The 14,068-nt window shown below is 48.9% G+C and overlaps 1 protein-coding gene and 1 long non-coding RNA gene across 2 annotated transcripts in view; one reads left to right on the top strand and one right to left on the bottom strand.

Moving 5' to 3' along the window:
* DKK2 (dickkopf Wnt signaling pathway inhibitor 2) overlaps window positions 1-14,068 on the top strand; it is a 110,745-nt gene that overhangs the window by 59,361 nt on the left and 37,316 nt on the right. The window lies entirely within an intron of this gene.
* On the bottom strand, window positions 127-3,083 carry LOC146343784 (uncharacterized). Its single transcript, XR_014792566.1, has 3 exons — window positions 3,003-3,083; window positions 640-878; window positions 127-505 (listed from the first exon to the last, which is right to left on the bottom strand). It is a non-coding gene; the product is annotated as an uncharacterized LOC146343784 (long non-coding RNA).

The raw sequence follows: 14,068 nt of genomic DNA, 5'->3' as shown, positions 1-14,068 counted from the left end.
GAAGGCATAAGATATCCTGTTGTATACCTAACTTGCTTCAAACTTGCTATTTTAATTGTTTTATTTGTTTATTTATTTGATTTGTACCCGGGCTTTCTAGCAAGAAAAATGGCACTCCAGACAGTTTAGATCAGAAAGATTCTACTTTATTATCTTGTACCCCGTTTTGAGGAATTTGTTTGAAAAACAGGCTACAACACTCTAAGTAAATAGCACAAACTGGGGATATTGTCATGATGCTGATGGTAGTGATGGTGGTGGTGATGAAGCCCAAAAGATATGCCCTAATTGTGTCACAGAAGAGCAGGACAAGCAGAGATGTTGCTGGCTCTTACTGGCTGAGTTGCTCTGGTCTTAGAGCAAAAAAAAGCTGAAGGACTTAGCGGTAAAAAAAAAAAAAAAAGGTGGGATGAGGAGGATGGGGCCCGATAAAGGCTAAATGTTGGAAGAAAAGGTGGTCTGCAGGAATGAAAGGAAGAAGAGGCCAGAGTGGGCACTTACAAACCTGCAAGAAAGGGGAAATGCATTATCAAAAAAGCAACCAAAGGAGGACACAGACTTGCATATTTCTATGTATATGTATAGATACAAATTTAGAAAGAATTGCTATAATTTAATTAGAAATACAATTTATCTCACCGTAGTTGGGAAGATTGCAATCAGGTGACTTGTGTGCATGCTCAGTCTGCTGTCCAGGTGCTGACGGTGAGGGGCAGCTTCGAAGGCCATGCTGCTCCCCCTTCTTAGCGTTCTTTATCTTTAAACCGGACCTGAACTGGGCAGACTTTCAAGTAGTGGACGACTTCAAAGAGAGGACTGTCCTCTGTAAAGCAGGACACATGGCCACTCTAGGAAGGAGCCTGAGAGAGACAGGAAAACTGGGAGAGAGAATAGGCAGACAGGAGATGTGCACAGGGCCAGGAAGTGCAGCAGTGAAGAAAACTGTTCTCCTCTCAGTTTGATATAACTAGCTAGAGTCTATGGTTGGAGGCCATGGTGATACGTTTGGCTGTATCATGCCAAGAATTCTGTGCATCCTGGGCTGGCTTGGAGGTGGCCCTTGGCAAAGGGCTCTCTGTTTGCCCTGCTGCTAGGGCAACCCTTGGCACCTTTGGCAAGCTGCTGAGCCCCAAAGGCTCACGCTGGCCCTGGGACTCCCACACTGGGTGGCTGGCTCTCTAGGCTACCATCCTCTGATGATCTGATGTAGCATCACTCTGAGGCATTGTGGGAAATTTAAGGTGGTATTTAAGATAACTACAGGCCACCACCTTAAATTTCCCACAATGCCTCAGAGTGATGGCATCACTCAGGGCATCAGAGGATGGTGGCCTAGAGAGCCAGCCACCCAGTGTGGGAGTCCCAGGGCCGGTGTGAGCCTTTGAGGCTGAGCAGCTTGCCAAAGGTTGACCCTTCTTTTCCATTTTGCCATCATGAAAAAGAAGACACCGTGGATTGCTGAGCTGGCACATAGACTATTCTTCCTTGAATGTCTTTTTTGTATGTTCTAAGTGAAGCTGGTCTTGTGCCTGACAGATTGGCCTTTTAAAAGCGGAGGTGCAGAACAGTCTCATGGGGGGGGGGGCTGGGGTGCCCCTGCCACATCCTCCGCAGGCCAGATGATATCTGTGGGTGTGGCTGCGCCCACTGACATCACTCCACCCACCCCACGTCAACATTTCTCCATGCTGAGAGAGGCACAGAGTTCTGCACATCTCAGAGCACAGAGACAGGGACTCGGCTGATGCCTGGAGGAGGAGCTGCTCCTCTCAGCACTGGCACAGTATTCCCTGTCTTTGCCCAGCTCCCAGCATCGGGAAAAGCAGCATGCAGGAGAATCCCTGCTCTTTTCTCTGATCCCTGATAGGAGATAACAATGGGGATTGCCTCTGGAGGGGGGGGGGACACCAAGAGGCTCTGTAAAACAGATTACGGAGCCTGGCAGGCCAGATTAGCCCTGCAGGCCATGGGTTCTGCATCCTTTTTAAAAGTAAGAATTCGGAGAGATGATTCTGTACCTGGCTACGTTTGCCAGACTCTTTTTCATATTTCTCAAGATTATCAGGCCAACGGCATTCACACAGGTAGTGTGAATGTTGCTGACATTTCTAAAGTCAATACTGGGAGGGCTGAAGTACTGTTTGGAGCATGGCTCTGCAAGGATGTTGGGAACGGCATGTCTCTTCTGCAGAGCCTGCGGCCAGTTTAAGTTAATGTGCGGTACAGAAGGCAGTCCTGACCTTTAACAGGGACACTTTAAAATGCTTTTGCCAGCCAGCTAGTTTCCTCCTGTCTCACCTACTTAAATTTTCAGAAAGGCTTTTTATGTACAGAATGTGCTCTGGATCATACTTGTTCCCGAGCCTTCCTGACAGCTTTCAGAGGTTGCTGGTGACTCCCAGAAGATATGTAATTCTAGAAACAGCAGCCTGATGCTAAACATCCCCACCTGTTCTCCATTATCTTCCTTCAAAAGAAAACAATGTTTGGCTAAAGTTACAAACTAATGGAACCCATTTTCACTAAATAGGTACATTTGGTCATATGTAATTTGGTAGCTCATAAAAGGGGGGGGGGACACACATAGAAAATGGCTTCGAACGGAGAGAAGAAAATGAAATGATTCCCTGCCCCCTCATCAAGGCTGTGATCCTCATGCCACTTACTTGGAAGAAAAATCCTATTGAAGTCAATAGGAATGACTTCCAAATATGCACTTGTTTGGGGCAATGATGAAATCAAATCTAATCTGTATTTAATATGTTGAGCAGGGATAGACAAATGTATTTATCCAGGGATCACATTGCTAATATTAAATTGTATTAATTTAATTGCATGCACAGATGGATGAAAGGCTGGGCCTATTCACACATGCACACTGGGAGGGTGATTAGAGTAACTATGGAGGGGGATTAGCAGAACTACTACAGGAGGGCCTGTCACGTGACTGGTAACCACGCAGTGCCACATGGTTCTGCTACCCGCCCCTCTGGCAATCTTACCGGAGTGGTTTATGTGCATCCTGACATCCTCTGTGGCATGAATGGGCTGCCTGTGGTCGTTCCAGTACCCCAAATGGCCGTGTGACCATAGAGAAAGTCTACAGTGGCTAGAGAGTCATCCGCAGTGGTGGACACTCTAGCCAGTGGACTCTATGGTCGTGGTCTCAAAGTCCTCTAAAGTCCATTTAAACCACTGGGGAACCTGGCAGATGACACAGTAAGCCACCCCCGGACCCCTTAACCCTTTTGAAGGGGGTGGTTAATGGGGGTGGCTTACTAACCACAGGAAACATGATTTTCTCCCCCCACATGACATGCTAAGCCACCATGATTAGCGGAAATTCCACAACCATCATGGCTTAGCATGACATCAGAACAGGGCCACAGTGTTCCTCCCACCCAACTTCCCTGCCTCCATTCATTACAAGCTGTTTTGATATGCTGAGCAAACCAAAAAGGAAGTGCTATGTTCAATGGCAGGAAGGCCATCCTTCCTTGTTTCTTTTTTGTATTTCCTAGGGAAGGCTCCTCAAGCTAGAACTCCTCCTAGATAACAAGGCCATAGAGGTGAGTCATGGCCAAACAGAAATTAGGGTGGCCACTTGTGGTTAGCCAAAAGACAGGACAAAATAGGACACCGGTTTGCATAAAAATTGCATATGCTAATTTATATGTAGAGATGCAAACTTAGAAATTATTATTATAATTTAAATAGAAATATAGCACATGTCACCATAGTGTGGAAGATTATGACCAGGTGACCTGCTCTCCTTGCTCAGTAGGGATGTACGAAATGTACTCACCCGTCTGTTCTGGGGCATTGGCGGTGGGGGGGAGGCGCTCCGTCCCTCCCCCCGGAATCCTCCCCGGCTGGCTCCGTTCCGCGGCAACTCCGCGGAGCCGCCGGCCAGGGCCAGCCGCAGCTGGAATTCCGGCTGTGGCTGGGCTGCTGCGGCCGCAAATGGTGGCCACTACGCCAGCTGCCATTTGCATGGCTGCCAAGCTGTGATAGGCGACGTAAGTATTTACGTTGCCTATCACAGCAAAAAGAAGCCACGCAAATGGCGGCCGGCTATGCCATTTGCGTGGCTGCCTTTTGCCATGATAGGCTATGTAAATACTTATGTAGCCTATTACGGCAAAGAGTAGGGGTGCAAATGGCGTAGCGGCCACCATTTGCGCCCCTGAGCTTATCACGGCAAAAGGAAGAAACGCAAATGGCAGCCACAGCAACCTGGCAGCAGCTGGGAGACCAGCTGGAGCCGCCACTGCCGGAGCCGCCGCTGCCACATCAGCCACCAGGTAAGTTCCGTCCCAGGGGATTCTGGGGGGGGGGGAGGCCATTCCGCCACGGATTCTGGGGGGCCGGATTCCTTAGGACTCACTGGAGTCCATGGCGGAATTCTCTGACATCCCTCTTGCTCAGTCTGCTGTCCAGGTGCTATTGATAAGCAACGTTGAGGCCCAGCTCTTCCTTTGGATGGTTCTTTATCTTTAAATTGGACTTGGACTGGACAACCCTTCAAACCAAGGATGGCTTCAAAACAGGGGATAGTCCTCTCTGGCAGCCCTTCAAATAGAGATTGTCCTCTGAAAGCCCTTGAAACAGAGGACTGTTGCCTGTGAAGTAGGACATATAGTCATCCTAAATAGTTGCCATCCATTGCCCGTTGTTCTTAATTGAAAGACTCCAATTGATTTCAAGCCCTCAATGAGTACGCTTGCTTCTGAAAAGAATCCTATGAGTAATCATCTCTCACATTCTAGTAAGGCAGTGCTTCCAAGTCGGAAAATTGGTTCCTATACTTGTTGACAGTAGTATTTTTCACTACTTTTAGGGCCCATAAGGTGTTATTCACATGAATGGGCTTTACTTGAATCATTAGAAACTCACTGACTGTCCTACGGAAGCCAATGCAATTACATTAGGTATGGGCCATGACTTCTTAGCATTTTCCAGTTCAAAGTAAGTTAATGTCATGGTTTTGATTTTCACAGGGGGAGGTCTTTTGTTGATCAGCTACAACATTTTCATTCATTTGCACCACTTTCCTCCCACCAGGATAGATAATGTAAGTGCTGGGCTGAACACATTGAATAACCTATTTTCCAGACTTTCTGCAAGCATTGAACAGCTGTGAATAGCTTTACTATTATTCAGGAACCAAAATTTGAGTCTAATGGATTCCCCTGAAAACTGTTGTTTGTTCTTTTGAGCTTTTCCAAAGCTGTTCTTAAACCATATTTGATATAACTGATATGGATACTACTGTGCATTCCTCAATGAATGTGTAACTGATGAGCATTTCACGGTCTGCATGTGCATAGGATAAAACGAGACTGAAGGGAAATGCCAAATAGGCATTTTCTTTACATCAGTTGGCTTGTTGTAATGGATTTAGATAGGGCTGCCATCTTGCACCACAGAACAACATATGGGACACACTTCCATGGTAACTGGGGAACTATTCCAGGGAAAACATGACGATGGCAGCCAGCTCTCTACGCCAGCAGTGCACAGTGTTCCAAACTGCCAATGCTTCAGCCTATGGCACGCAGTGATGCCGTGAATGGACTCATCATGGAGTGAAATCCTATGTGTATTTAGATAGGAAAAAAGTCCTACAACTCCCAGCATTCCCCAGCCAGCATGGCTGGCTGGGGAATGCTGGGAGTTGTAGGACTTTTCTTCTGTCTAAGCATGCCTAGGATTGCAACTTCAATGGATTTATGAAAGGCCTTTTTCCAGGGCACTATGTCTGCATTTGGGGAAGTAGCTCCATTTGTTGATTCCAGTCCTGGATCGAGGTAAGTGGAACTTTCTCATCTGATTGACTGGCCACCTTTCAGGGCAGATGCCCTCCCAAGGTGGCTCACAGAATAAGATACATAAAAACAGTTAAAATATTAAAAGCGATAAAAACATAAACTGCCAGGAGTGTCCTAGCTGCCTCTTGCAGTCCCTTCCAATAGCCAACTCAGGACACAGACGACGAGGATTCTTTCCAAGGCTTTATTCCTTTATTACTTTATGACTCTTTCAGATACTAATCACTAGCAACTAAGCAAGGAACAGCACTGGGGAAAGATAGCAGAGTAGCCTAAGCTCCAGGTAAGGCAGTTGGTCCCCATTTGAAGGGGAACCACGGGAAGACCCTGAACTTATGGGCTAGGGAGAGATCCGCCCACTTTCCCTTGGGTCCTCGGGACGTGACCGTTGTTTTAGTGCCAAACAAGCGGAGAGCCTCCTCTCCGTGCCCTCCAGCTGTCGTCGCTCCCTGCGTCTGCGCCGAGTGTCCAGCAAGCCCCCCTCCAGCGCTCTCTCACTGCCAGGGTCACTATCTATCCCAGGAATGCTGGCAGGAGGAACCTCTGCCAGATGCTGTGCTTGTGAGAGATCAGCGAGATCCTCTCCCACGGATTGCTGTTCTTCCTCAGAATCAGAACTGCTCTGGGGCTCTATAGGATCAGTTTTCACCCTGACATAAACACAGTAAAATAGCAATAAAAACAACAATAAAAGCCGACAATAAAACCAGCAACAACAACAATGGCAATAGCAGAAACAAAAGTGATCATATCAAGAGAAGGCCAAGGTAAAATACATTTTCAAGGCCTTCTTAGAAGCCTGAAATGACGGAGCATGGTGGACCTCCGATGGCAACTTGTTCCCAAGGTGTGGGACCACTGCAGAGAAGGCCCTCTCACGTGTGGTCGCCCATCTAGCAGCTCTCACGGGTAGACAAATGAGAAGGGTCTCTCTGATCTTAAAGTGTGGGCAGGCTGATATCAGTGAAGGCGGTCCTTCAGGTAACTTGGTCCCAGACCATTTAAGGTTTTAAGGGTCAAAACAGCACTTTAAAAAGGGATTGGAAACACACCGGTGACCAGTGCATCTGGTGCAGGCATTATAGGATCAAATCACCTCGGCCCCACCAACACTCAGGTGGCCACATTCTGCACCAACTGAAGTTTCTGAACCGTCTCCAAAGGCAGCCCCATGTACAGCACATCACAGTAGTCCAGCCTGGATGTATCACTACTTCCCAAACGTTTCCGTTGGAAAAAAGAAACTAGCCCCCCTGCCCACTTGTGGGCTAGTCACCGTATGGAAGCAGTGAATGATTCCATACAGCTCTGTGCCATTTCTTGCTTTAGCCTACCTTTGTGTTAAGGGCATTGTGTTTTGAGGAGCTTCAAAGACTATAGGCGACCTTTCAGGTAGTCCCCCCCCCCCCAGGAGCAAATGTGCATTCTGTCTCTGCCTTCAAAGCAATCAGTGTTTCACTCGGCGTGTAGCACATACAACCTGAGGCAGATGTCGTACAATATAACAAATCATTACTAATGAATCATGATATCTGACACTCAGTGCTGAAGAAGGATTTACGGACGTGCTTCTCGGCGGCGGCAGTTTCCTGTATTAGGAAGTCTGACTTCGTAAGCAGCTATTCCCCTTCATTCAAGTATCCCCAGAGTGTCAAATTTGGAATTAGCAGAGTTTGGAAGGAAGCTTTCAGCCGCACTTATGCCTTGGGCACTGAAAGTGAGAAGTCAATGGTTCTCTGGGGCTTACGTTCCTCAACAGTTTTCAGAGCTGGCAGGGGAGTTCATAATCAGTTGCATCAACTTTTATGACCTTTTGCCTTTTTTTGTAATGCAGAGTTAATAGTCATTGGAGGAAGGGCTGGAAGGAGATTTGGAATTTGCTCTTCCCCCATATGGTGAGGATTTTTAAAAAATGCATTGAATATCTTACATTCTCTTTCTACTGCAATTTTAGATAAGCTTTGTGGGTTTCAGCTCAGTTATTCTGCCGATCTCATTCATATGCAACATTGGTTTATTTGGTAAGTTTTGCCACTTTCAGCTTCAATAGCATTTCAGACCATGTTAATATCAATGTTTGAATAGGGATGGCGGAGAATTCTGCGACGGATTCCAGTGAGGCCGAATGCACTGGCATTCGGCCCCCCGGAATCCGTGGCAGAATGGCTTCCTGTGCAGCAGTGGCGGCGGCAGGGACGGCAGGGGTGGTGGCGGCGGCAGGTGCAGCGGTGGAAGATGCGGCGGAAGCAGCGGCGGAAAGTGCAGGGGCAGGGGTGGCGGCGGGGGCGGCAGGTGTGGTGGCGGTGGGGGTGGTAGCGGGGGCGACAGTTGCAGCAGCGGGGGCAGCAGTTGCGGCAGTGGGGGCGGGGTGGCGGCGGGGGCGGGGCGGGGGCAGCTGGTCTCCTGGCCGGCCGCGGCTGGGCACAGTGTACGCAAATGGCAGCAGCTACAGCGGCCGCCATTTGCGTTCACTATTTTTAGCCGTTCTAGACTACGTAAATATTTACGTAGGCTAGAACGGCGAAAAATAGCGAACGCAAATGGCAGCCGCCATAGCCGCCGCCATTTGCGTATGCATTTTTTTTTACTTTGCCGTGATAGGCTATGTAAATATTTACGTAGCCTATCATGGTTAAGTACAGGGACGCAAACGGCAGTGGCTACGGCCGCCACCATTTGCGTCCCTGCTGCCCAGCGGCCGGATGTCCGGCTGCGGGCGGGGCCGGCTGGCGGCTCCACGGAATCCCCGTGGAGTGGAGCCAGCCGGGCAGGATTCCAGGGGGAGGGATAGAGCCCCCCCCCCCACCGCCAAGCAGATCCGCGAAACGGTAAGTGACTTTCGTACATCCCTACGTTTGAATGTGAACTTACTAAAAACAGGAGATGTGCATGACAATATACACTGTCCTAGATGTACAGTAACAGTACTTAGTTCCTCACTATTGACAGCTTATTTTAGTAACCATTTTTTGGTGTTATAGCCACCATAATACAAGTAAGTGATCATTGTTAGAATGTGTTGTCTCTTACCATATTGAGAAAATATACAATTTTGGGAGCTGGTATTCTTGGTAGGGAGTAGGGATGGCGGAGAATTTCTCCCTGAAACTTTGGGGGGCCGAGCGCCAACGTGTTCGGCCCCCCGAACAAGTTTTGGGGAGAAATTCTCCGCACCCCCCCACCCCCCGCACCCCCCCGGGACGGGACTTACCTTTGCCGAATGTCCCTCCTGGCGGCGGGTCTGGCCGGCGGTTCGGCGGGTCTTCGTCAGGGGCGGGGGCGGCAGCCGATCTTTCGACCGGCTGCCGCCACCGCCATTGCAATAAAAGAAAAAAAAAACGCCCCCGTGATAGGCTACGTGACGATTAACGTAGCCTATCACGGCTAGATTTGCAAAGTCAGCCGTGATAGGCTATGTAAATCGTCACTTAGCCTATCACGGGTGACTTTAAAAAAAAAAAAAAGCGCGTATGGATAATTCCGTTCCTTATTTGGTCACTGTAGTCTACGTAAATGTTTACGTAGACTATGGCGAAAATAAGGGCAACGCTATTTGCGTTGCCCTTATTTTCGCCGTAGTCTACGTAAAGATTTACGTAGACTACAGTGACCAAATAAGGAACGCGAATGGCGGCTCCCTATGGGGGCCGCCATTTGCGTACGCGCTTTTTTTTTTTAAAGTCACCCGTGATAGGCTATGTGGCGATTTACGTAGCCTATCACAGCTGACTTTGCAGATCTAGCCGTGATAGGCTACGTTAATCGTCACGTAGCCTATCACGGGGGCGTTTTTTTTTTTTTAACTGTTTAGTTCGCGGCCAGGCGAGGCGAGGCGCCTCCTCCCCGGCCTGAATTTCAGCCGGGCGAGGCAGGATGCCTCCCCCCCGGCCTGAATTTCGGCCGGGCGAGGTGGGAAGCCTCCCCCCCCCGGCCTGAACTTCGCGGGGGGAGCAACGAAGCGCCTCCCCCCCACCCCGGGAAATCTTCGAGGACAGGTAAGTGACTTTCGTCCACCCCTAGTAGGGAGATATGGATTGTGTAAAATCTATTCTGTCTGTGTTTCATGGATTTTCAGGCAGCTTTTTGAGCCTCGTGTGGCGCAGAGTGGTAGGCGGCAGTATTGCAACCGAAACTCTCCCCACGACCTGAGTGTGATCCCAGCGGAAGCCGGGTCTCGGGTAGCCGGCTCAGGTCGACCCAGCCCTCCATCCTTCTGAGGTCGGTAAAATGAGTACCCAGCTTGCTGGGGAAAAGGTAGTCACAACTGGGGAAGGCAGTGGCAAACCACCCCGCTACAGTCTGCCATGAAAACACCAGCGCAAGCAGCATCCCTCTAGGGGTCAGCAATGACCCAGTGCTTACAGAGGAGGAACCTTTCCTTTTTCCTTTGTTCTGCAGTCTGCCCATCGGTGGAATCAGTTTTTTTTTTCAGTTCTCCAGATTTGCACAAATGAGCATTTGTGCAAATTCGCACATGCAAAAATGTGCAATTTTCCCCCAAATACGCAATTTTAAAAATGTGCTTTTTCATGCTTCAGCACATTTTTGGCCCTTTTCTTTAGTTTTTGCATATTTTTTGACAATGATTTTGTGCAAAATTGGGAAAGTTAGAAAATGGTCTTCAAGTCAGCAGAAGCTGCCTGACCGGGGGAAGGCTAGTCCAGTGCAGAATCTGCTGGTCAGATTGATCAAAATCTGAACTCATTTGGTTCTGGTGGAGATTTCTCTGACATCCCTAATTCTTGGGTCTCATCTCCTCCTTCCCCCTGTAGTTCCCTTGAACCCTGTTGAAAATCTGCTGTAGAAGGTTGGGGAATCTTCCAGAACAATGTGGGAGGTGGTGTGTGTGGTGGTGGTGGGGTTGCAGGGGGAAGAGGAAATGGATGCAATTGTCTTCCCCTATGCCTATTCATAGAAGCTGCTGCTGAATCAAGGCTCCTTCCATGAATGGAAAGGACCTCTCCATGAGTTGAAGGACACCTACTGTTCATAGAATGGCACCTTTGGAACCAACACATTGATTTCAATGCCCACTCTTCTTCTCATTTGTCTTTTCTTGTCAGTGGGAACAAGGAAATCCCTCTCATTTCCCTCCAGGTTAGGTTGCTTTTCTAACCCTTCCCCCTTCTGTAGAAATAAGGATTGTCTTCACCCATACCAACTTGCCCACACACTGAGATCAGCATTGGAAGGTCTACTTGTGTGCCCACCTGTAAGAGCAATTAGGCTGGTGAGCACAAGGGACAGGGCCTTCTCAGTAGTTGCCCCTAACTTGTGGAATTCTGTTCCAATTGATGTCTGCCAGGCCACATCATTACAGACTTTCAGCTGGCCCTAAATTAATTAATTAATATTATTAATTATTATTAAATTTATTAATCGCCCATCTGGCTGGTCACCCAGCCACTCTGGGCGATGTACAACATATAATAAAACAGTTTAAAACAATAAAATTCTACAATAAAAACGTTTTCTAAAATACCCTAACCCACCCCAAATGCCTGCCTGAACAACCACATTTTTAATGCACGGCAGAAGCTCATTAAAGAGAGGGCATGGCGTAGTTCCCTAGGGAGGGAGTTCCACAGAGTGGGGGCCACCACAGAAAAGGCCCTCTCCCTCGTCCCCACCAGTCTAGCTGTCCTGGCTGATGGGACAGAGAGAAGGCCATCCGAGGCTGATCTTGTTAAGCGGTCATCTAAAAGTTCATCTGTTTACTGGGCCTGTAACTGATTTAGGATTTTACTGGTGCCTTTGTGTATATGGTAGTATACTGGTTTTAACTGTGAAGTTTTGTTTTTCCATTGTTTTTACTCTTTTATTTTGTTTTGCGGTTTTAAGTTTTGATGTATGCTCTCTTGGGGAAAAGTTTGCCCTAAAAAGCAGCTTATAAATCTTGTAAATGAATATAAAATTGGTGCAATAACAGGTGGAAGGAACGTTGTGGATCAGCGTTCCACGAGTGGATGGCATTAGGAGATTTAGAGCAAAATGCTATCAGTATGCTGGTGACAGTGCTATTTCTCTGTTACATCTGAATCAGAAGAGGTCCTGGACCTGCACTGGTGAGTTGGACAGGGGCCAATAAACTCAGACTGAATATTGGTAAGATGGTGATCCTGTGGGTAGGCAGTTCCTGGGGCTGGGACTTAAGAAGTTTGCCTGATGGGGTTGCCTTCCCTCTGAAAGAGCAGATACATAACTGGAGGTGGGGGTGGGGGACGTGCTCGTAGAACCATTGCTGTCTCTGGAGGCCCAAGTGGCTGCAGTGACAAGGAGTGTCTTTTACCAGTTTCAGCTGGTGCACCCGCTACAGTTCCTGGACAGGAATAGCCTATCTACAGTGACCCCGGCATTGGTAGCCTCATGTCTCAACTACTGTAATGTAGGGATGTTGGATAAATCCTACACAGACCCCAATGAGGCCGGATTCTATTGAATCCAGCCCCCCAAAGTCCGTGGAGGATCGGATCTCCTACCTCCGCCTCCCTGCAAAGTCCTTGCCGGTGGATCCTGCCTGCCGCCAGCTCCAAAGCCCCAGCGATACGGCCGCCATTGCCGTATCGCTGGCTGGATTGATGAACTGCGGAAGTTCCCTGTTCCTTCGCGTGATAGGCTATGTAAAGATTTACATCTCACATCAAAGAGCAGGGACGCCATTTGCGTCCGCAGTTCATCAGTCCAGCCAGCGATACGGCAATGGCGGCTGTATCACTGGGGCTTCGGAGCCGGCTGGCAGCTCTGCAGAATCACTGCGAAGCAGAGCCGTCCGGTGAAGATTCCGGCAGGTAAGTAATTCGTACATCCCTACTGTGATGTGCTCTATGTGGGGCTGCCCTTCTGTGTTCTCTGGAAGTTGCAGCTAGTGGACAATGCAGCGGACATATTATTGTGTGATGCATCTTGCCGCTGCCATATAACACCATTGAACTGCACCAACTGCCAGTCTGCTACTGGGCCAGGTTTCAGGTTTCAGTAGTCACCTATAAGGATCTCAGCAACTTGGGATGGGAATGCCTAAGATAATGCCTTCTCCCATATAGACCTGTTCGGATGCTGCAATCATCAACTTGGTTGTGCCACATCCTGCAGACGTCCATCTGGTGGCAATTGGGAGGAGGGCCTTTTCTGTGCTGGTGCCCCCTCACCCAGAAATAAAACATGTGCCAGTGCTGATGCAGTTCAGAGGCACATTGAGAACTTTTTAAAAAAATTCACCCCTGCTTTTGATGATATGCTGTCATTTCGATTTTCTGTTTCTTTGTTTTCTGATGGTCACTTGTTATATTTTATTATGTTTTTGTTGTATTGCACATTTATATTTTTATGTTATGGTTTGGGGCTGTGGAGCCAAGTGCCAAGGATGCGACAGAGGGGGTGGGGACAACATACTTGTCACTGGTCTCCCCTTCACACAATTCTAATTGAGAATTAACTCAATTAGAGTTAATTAGTTGATTAACTATCAACAGTTAGGTTGATAGGTAGGGATGTCAGAGAATTCCGCCACGGATCTCAGTGAGGCTGAATGCCAGTGCATTCGGCCCTCTGAAATCCGTTGCAGAACGAAGCCCCCGCCCCCCAAACCCATGAAAGGCTCACAGGACAAAGTCCCCGCCACCCCCACCCCACAAAAGGTGTGCGAAACGGAGCACTTACCTGCTCCCATCCAAGCTGCTTTGTGAATGGCGGCCGTCCTGTGGCCGCCATTCGCTTGCTCTTCATAGCTGTGATAGGCTACGTAAATACTTACGTATCCTATCACGGCTAATGCAGGGACGCCATTTGCATCCCTGCGGAGGCCGTGATAGGCTACATAAGTTTTTACGTGGCATATTACGGCAGGGGGAAAAAAACCCGGCGTACGCAAATGGTGGCGGCTATCACCATTTACGTATGCTGGGTTTTTTCCCCCCTGCAGTGATAGGCTACCTAAATATTTACATAGCCTATCACAGCTAAATACAGGGACACAGATGGCAGCGGCTACGACAGCCGCCATTTGCATCCCTGCAGGGCTGCCCAGCGGCCAGATGTCCAGCTGCGGGTGGCTGGAGCCGGCCGGCGGCTCCACGGCTTGGCCGTGGAGCGGAGCCGGCCGGGCAGGATTCCGGGGGGGGGGACCGGATCGCCTCCCCCCCGTCGAGGATTCCGGGGGGAGGGACGGAGCGCCTCCTCCCCCAGCGGAAACAGAATGGAACGGAAGGTAAGTGTTCCGTCCATCCCTATTGATAGGT

Source organism: Heloderma suspectum, chromosome 5, assembly GCF_057233095.1.
Source record: "Heloderma suspectum isolate Gila_16-S chromosome 5, 16-S_ref, whole genome shotgun sequence".
NCBI lineage: Eukaryota > Metazoa > Chordata > Lepidosauria > Squamata > Helodermatidae > Heloderma > Heloderma suspectum.
The sequence above is the reverse complement of the archived record's forward strand: the minus strand, read 5'-3'. Positions and strand labels throughout refer to the sequence as shown.